Raw genomic sequence first — 6,836 nt, forward strand, 5'->3', positions numbered from 1 at the left:
ACTCCGGCTCCACGTTCATTTTCCACAGCCCCGAGGCTCAGGGCTGGGGGGTGGGGACCGGCCCTGATCCCCCCCAAGTCAAGCCCACACATGCCACGAGCGGGGCAGTGCTCAGCCCTGCAGCTCGGCCTGCAGCGAGGTGGGGGAGCAGGGCACGGGGTCACATCCCTCTGTCCCCGCAGGCCACCGAGGCCCTGCTGGACAAGGCCAGTGGCAGGGGAGGGGGGAATTGGGAGTGGGACCCCCACTCCAGGCTCGGTGGCACCGTGGGAGACCGTCACCGTGTGGGTGTCCCCCTGCTATCTCACATGACGCCAACCCGGGCTGAGAACAGACGCGCTCGTTGCGCCGAGCAGCAGCGCCGGGGCCAATGGCTGCAGCACCGCGGTGCATGACTTCACCGGCCGCGCCGCGCATTGGCTGCTCGCCCCGTCGCCGCCATTGTGCACCCAGCGGGCCCCCCGTTTCGCCGCAGCCACCTCTCCCAGGGCGCCCCGTGTCAGCCCCCCCCCCGGCGATGCGGCCACCCGGCCCCACCGTCACCCTCTGCCCGCCCCCCCGCCCCAGTTTCTCCTTCTCCCCCCGCTGCTCAGGAACCTTGCGCTGTGGGATTTGCAGCCCCTCAAAGCCACCGGGGCCATCCTGGTGTGGGGCCACCGCGGTGGGGGCCCGGTGCCCCCGCCACACCCCCAGGCCCCTCCAACCCCTCGAAATTCTGGCTTTTGCCAGGCCCCGACGGCTGCTCCCCCGTCCCGCTCGCAAGCAGAGCAGCTGGGGAAAACCGGGCTGCCCGGCGTTTCTTCATTAGCGCTGCTACCAAGGGCTCCCCAATTAGCCCCGGCTGGGGGGGGTGGGAGCAGCCGTGGTGCTGCAGGACGGGGAGGGGGGGGGTTTGCAGGGTTTGGGCTCCCAGGGTTAGAGGAGGGACAGGGGACAGGGACGGGGGACAGGGACGGTGCCTCGGGGCGCGCTGGCCGCTGGCACTTGTTGGGCGGCTCCGGCGCAGGCAGAGGAGCCGCATGCCTCCAAAATTGCGCACGCCGCCATGTAGGTCACCGAGCCGGTAATGACAGGGCGGCAGTGCCGGCACCCACAGCCCTGGGGGGCCCACCCAGGGGTGCCCAGCACAGCGGGGACACCCACGGCCAGCCGGGAGCTTGCCCAGCCCGCGGGGGTGCCCGTCGTCACGCGGGGTGCCAGAGCGCTCGCAACCGTGTTTGCTGGCTGCGCGCTCACTGCACGTGTGCTGCCCGTTTGCCGCGTGCTCGCTGCACGTGCAATGCATGCGCTTCGTGTGTTGGCTGCATGTGACGTCATCGCGTGTTCTACACGTGGTCGCTGCATCCTCTGCATGTCTGGTGCATCTCACCGCACGCGCGCTGCCCGCTCTGTGCTCGCCTCGTGGCCTTAGCGTGACCTCTGCACGTTTGCTGCACGCGTGGCACACGGTCTCCCTGTGCTTGTTGCACACTCTCTACACGCTCCCTGCGCGCTCCTGGCCTCTCTGCACCTTCTGCACACCCGCTGCATGTCTGCGCGGTCACCGCACACTCACTGCGCGCTCCCTCCGTGCTCCCCGCTCGTGCTCCACACTCACTCTTTGCTCCCCGCACGCTCCTGGCCTCTCTGCACGCTCACACCGTGCCCGTTCCACGCTCCCCACGTGCTGCCTCCTGCACCGTATCCCACCCGCGAAAGGCCCCGACGCGGGAGGCGTTGGGGCGACGCCAGCGCTGTTCAAACCGGGGCCGGGAGCGGCGAGGGGCAGTGGCGCGTGAGGGGCAGGTTCCTCCAGCTGCAGGGCCGTGGGTGAGGTTTGCAGCCAGGCGTGGCGAGAGCTGGAGGTAGCGAGCGGCTGCCCGGTGCTGTTTTGCTGGGGGGCTCGTGCCGGCGCAGGGGGCTGGGACACGCACGTCCTTCCCTGCGCTCCCCCCCGCAGCGTTGGCCACCGGCACCCAGGGGGACGGGCACCCGCGTGGGGCCACGCACTGCGCGGCAGCCGGGCGTGCACAAAAGCGCGCGCCTGTGTGTGTGTGTGTGTGTGTGTGGGCGAAGCAGGGGGCGAAGCAGGAGGCAGCAGAGCATCACCCCACGTGGTGTTCGCACGCGCACACGTGTGTGCAGCCAGCACACGTGTGCACACACACGTGCGGGTGCAGCCTCTCTGGGTGCATCGCTGTGGAGCCGTATGGTCACCTGAGGGCCAGCTCACACATGCGCGCACACACACGTACATGCACACGCATACATGCATGTGCGTGTGCACGTGCACACACGATGGTGCCGGCATCGTCCCACATGTTGGTTTTTTGCCTGCACACGCATTTATCCTGGTGCATCACCCGCGTTTCCCCGCCCGGGCCGGGGGCTCTCCCACTCCCGCACAGCTCGGTGGATGCAGGGTCCAGCCAAAATCCCCCCTGCAGCTTAACCCCGGCTGCTTTCCTCCGGGCTGCCCCGTGCACGCGTGTTTTGGGGACTAAAGCGGGGGGTCCCACGCTGCACCCCCCTTTGCAGCAGCCCTTGCAAATCTGGGGCCGCAGCAGGTCCCAGCTCCAGCCGGCTCCGGCCGCGGGGGCACGCGTGGCCCCGACAAACGCACGGGCGGTGGAAGGGGCCATGACAGCGCCCGGCGAGAGGAGGCTTTGGCAGTTCATGGCCTGAGCTCACAGCACCGGGCATCCGACTATTTTTTCAGGGAAACACCAATTTGGATGCATTTGATGCCACCCGCCTGCTCCATGGGTGCTCAGCCCCCGGCCTTCCTCCCTCCCTCCCTCCTCCTGACGTTCAGGGGGCTGCAAGGCCGGGGCCGCTGGCAGCAAACCCACCACGTCCTGGTTTTTGCTGGCATCTGCGAGCAGCGAAACATCCCCAGGGCATCGCCCGTCCCCGCGCCCCTGGGTGCCGGCAGGACGGGGGTCCCCGTGCGGGTCAGCGGAGCCCCACGCGCTGAGCGCGGCCGAGGGAAAACAGGAAAGCGAGTGGGGCCGTGCCGGAAGACGGCTATTGTTGGTGTGGGGAGCAGAGGGGGTGCGAGTCAGGCGGGAGGCCATCGCGGCCACCCTGCCCACCGGCTGCCCCTCCGGCGGGTGGCACAGCCTGCCCCAAAGCCGCGCACGGCTGCCCTGTTCCCTGCGGGACGTGGGTCGACCCCGGCGTGGGCAGGAGCGGCAGGAGGGCGGCCACTCGTGGGTGTTCGGGGCTTCCTCCTCCCTTGCCCCGCTGGTTTAGAAGGAAAAAAACCCAATAAAAATCCTTTTTCCTTGTGTTATTTCCCCGGCACAAGGAGGGCCCAGCTTCCCTCCCCTGGAAGCGGGAGGATTTGGAGCCCTGGCTCTGTTTCAAATGAAAAATCTTGCAAAAAAACCTGGAATTTCCTGCCAGGCAGAAACCCGGAGGTTTGACTCTCCCGGCGCTGGTTCTGCTGCGGGCGTGGGACGGGAGGGACGGGAGGGACAGGGGACACAGGGGACACACACACGTGCGCGTCCAAGGCACACGCGGGCGTACGGCTGTGCTGGCTCACGTGCCGGGGGGTCTCCCAGCCTCCCCCCTCGCCCTGACGCAGCCGGGGGAATTTGGGCGGCTCCCGCGGCGCCCGGGCAGGTCACCAGCCTGGCTCCCCATTGCGGGGGGCAGGGTGCCGGGGCTCCAGTGCACCCCCAAGCCCCAGTGCTCGCCCCCCCCTGCCCCCCCCCCGACCGTAGCATCCTGTTTGGGTTTCCCAGCTCCTCCTTGGCACCCACGTTTCAGGGTTGCCCACCCTCCCCCTGGCACCCCACGGCTGAGCTGCCCGGCCCAGCTTGTCTCGGGGACAGCGGTGGGACGTGGCGTGGAGGGGTGGCCACGCGCAGAGCGGGGAAGGTGGTGCCGTGCCTCAGTTTCCCCAGCCAGAGGAGGTGCCATGGGGTTAAGGAGCAGCTGTAACCCACAGCCGAAGCAGCCGGGCAGTGCGACCCCAAGGGAGGGTAAAAACACACACTGGGGTGGTTTCACCCCAAAAAAAGCCTTTTGAGCTCCTCAGGGAGCATCCCCCGTCCTCCAGCAGCTTCACGGGGATACAGCCAGCTCCGGCTCTGCCGCCCAAAACCCGGGGGACAAGGAGATGGAGACGGTGGGGCTGGGCTGGGCCTCGGCACGGGCTTCTGGGGGGAAGACGGACCGAGTCACCATGGGGAGGGAAATCCCTGCAAGGCCCCGAAACCGGGGGCAGGAGCTCCGGGAACTGTGGCTTTGGGGTGTTTGTGGGGAAGGGCAGGGAGGAGGCTCGTGCCGTGCCGCAGTGGGGGTCCCGCCTTGGTCGCCAGCAGCAGCTGGGAGAAGCATCTCCAGGAGGCTTTTTTTGCCTCTCTCCATCCTCCAAATTCCTCGGGAAGGGGTGAAACCGTGGGGTGGCCCCGGGAGCCGGGGGACGCGGTGGGAGGGGAGGTGCAGGCTGGCACGTTGCGCAGTTTCCTAGAAGGAGTGGAAAAAGTCCCAAACCACCAAAAAAAATTACCCCTGCTCCCTCACTGTTTGAAAAGGTGCTGGTGGCCGCATCCTGGCAGCCTCTTGGGTTCGCAGGGGATGCTGTTCGCCGGGAGCAAAACTGAACCCAAGGCCCCTTTTTTTAAGCTGCTGCTGGGTGAGCTGTGGCAGCAATGTCCCCTCCTGCGGGGACAGCACGGGGCACGGAACAGCAGATGCCCCCCCCGTATCGCCTGCGAGCTGTGGGGAGGGGACGCGCGCTCCCCGCTCCGGTGCTTTCCCAGAAGGGTTGCCATGTCCTGTGCGTGTTCCCAGAGGGTGGGCAGGGTCAGCGGGAGCCGGGGAGCTGCTGGCCGCCCGCCTGGCCACGCCGTACAAGGGAGAGGAGAGCGCGTGCCGTGCTGGTGACCGTCCCCTTGTCCCAGGAACCGCTGTCACCTCCCCCACGGAACTCCAGAGCTCAAAACCAGAGGGGGACAAACCCGTCGCCCTGCTCCCCTCGCCCGGGGCTGGGTGGGTGGTCAGGGCTGGGGGTCTGCCAGGGCCCTGCAGGGCCCCTGGGGGGGATCCTGCCCCAAAGGCAGCAGCTGTCCTCCTGGGAAAAAACCCAAAACGCATTCAGAGCGCTTGGAAAGCTGCCGGCTGCCCGCTCGAGGAGGAGGGATGGAGGAGCAGGCAGCCACGGTGCTGCCAAGGTCTGGGGGGGCTGAGCACGATGGCAGAGGTGCTCAGGGACACGTCCTGTGCCACCCCGTTTCCCCAAGCCCAAAGGTGCAAGGGGGGGACAAGCAGGGGATGAGGCAGCACCTCCCGGGGACGGGAAGCAGCCTGTGCCCCTCCAGAGGGGTGGTCCACACCGCGGCTCTCCGGTGCCGGTGCAGCCCTGGGATGGAGCCCGGAGCACCGGTGGGCAGCAGCTCTCCGAGCCGCAGGGGCTGGAGGGGCAGGGCAGGGGTAAGGACGCGCTGACGTTGCAGCAAAGCCCCAGCAACGCTCCAAGCAGGATCTGCTGCCCGGGGAGGCAGCGGCAGCCAGGGACATCCCTGTCCTCACCCGGCTGGGACGTGGCTCCCGCACAGACCCAAGGGACATTTCCTGGCTGAAGCCACACGGCTGCAGAAGCTGTGGGAGACCCCAGACCCCGCGTCCCTGTGACTGGTTTCTAAGGGCCTGTGCGGTTGCTGCCCCTGCTCCCCAGCTTCGGAAACCAATGGCCAATTTTAAGCAAACCCTAGTGGGAACTGAGGTCCTCAAGCTCCCGAGCTCCTCAGCATTTGGGGACCGGAGGAGCCCAGCGGGGAGCGGGTGCAGGGCGAGCGATCGTTTCCTCAGGAGCAGCGGGCGACACCACGCCGAGCCAGAGAAAAGAAATATTTCCCTTCGAACATACGGCTGCCGCAGCTCCCTCCGTGCCATGGCAGGGCACCCTGCAGCCTGCGAGCCTGCGCCCGCTCCAGCTCCGGGGCAGACGCCATCTGTGGTTTTTGGGAAGGGGTCAGCCCCGCGGAGGGGTGGCTGCTGGAGCCCCAGGCGTGTTACCTGCTCAACCCAGGCCCTGCGATGCAGGAGATCTGCAGATCTGTTCTTTGGGCTCTCACCAAAGTCTTCACGACATCTCGGTCTGCGTTCCACCAGTGCCCAGAGACGAGCGATGAGTTCCCGACGGGACCAGGTCACGGCTAAACCCGCCCCGCCAGGCTGGGCTCAGCTCTGGGCGCTCGCTGCAGCCTGCTCACCTGCAGACCGTGACTCGCGACAAAGCAGCCGCAGCTCACGGGCGGGTAAACGCGAGGCCCCCGCACGGGGAGATGAAAGCAGGGTGCTGCCTGGGTGGCGGAGGGGAAAAGGCAGAGGCAGAAGTGGAGAAAGGCCGAGCGCCGGCTGCGGTGGCTCTGCAAACCTGTCTGAGCAACATCCTGCACTGCAGCACGCCACGGGGGACGGCCTCGGCTGCAGCGGCAGCTTTGGGCCCTGGTAGCTCTTCTCCCCTAAAGATGTTTTTTCCTCCTCCTCCTCCTCCTCCCTTGGCTGAGCCGGTCTCACACAGAAGCAGGCAGATCTTGCCCTCCGAAAGGGAGGGAGGGCAGCACCTTGGAGCCCCGCGGGTGACAGCAGGATGGGTGCCGCACGCCCCCGGACGCTCACGGCATCCGAGGTCGGTGTGAAAGGGAAAGTAGACGAAAAGCAAGGTGAGCTGCCCCAGCACCGCTCAGCACCCGCTCGCAGCCCCACCACAACCCGGCGCTCGGGTCCCTGCAGGTTTGTGCCTGTCTCTGCCTGCGTGCAGGATCCGGCCTCGCTCCCAGAGCACGCCGGGGCTGGGGGGTTGCTGCACCCCCTCCCAAGCAGTGGTGGGTCTCAGCTCC

The sequence above is a fragment of the Grus americana genome, chromosome 28, assembly GCF_028858705.1.
Source record: "Grus americana isolate bGruAme1 chromosome 28, bGruAme1.mat, whole genome shotgun sequence".
NCBI classification, from domain to species: domain Eukaryota; kingdom Metazoa; phylum Chordata; class Aves; order Gruiformes; family Gruidae; genus Grus; species Grus americana.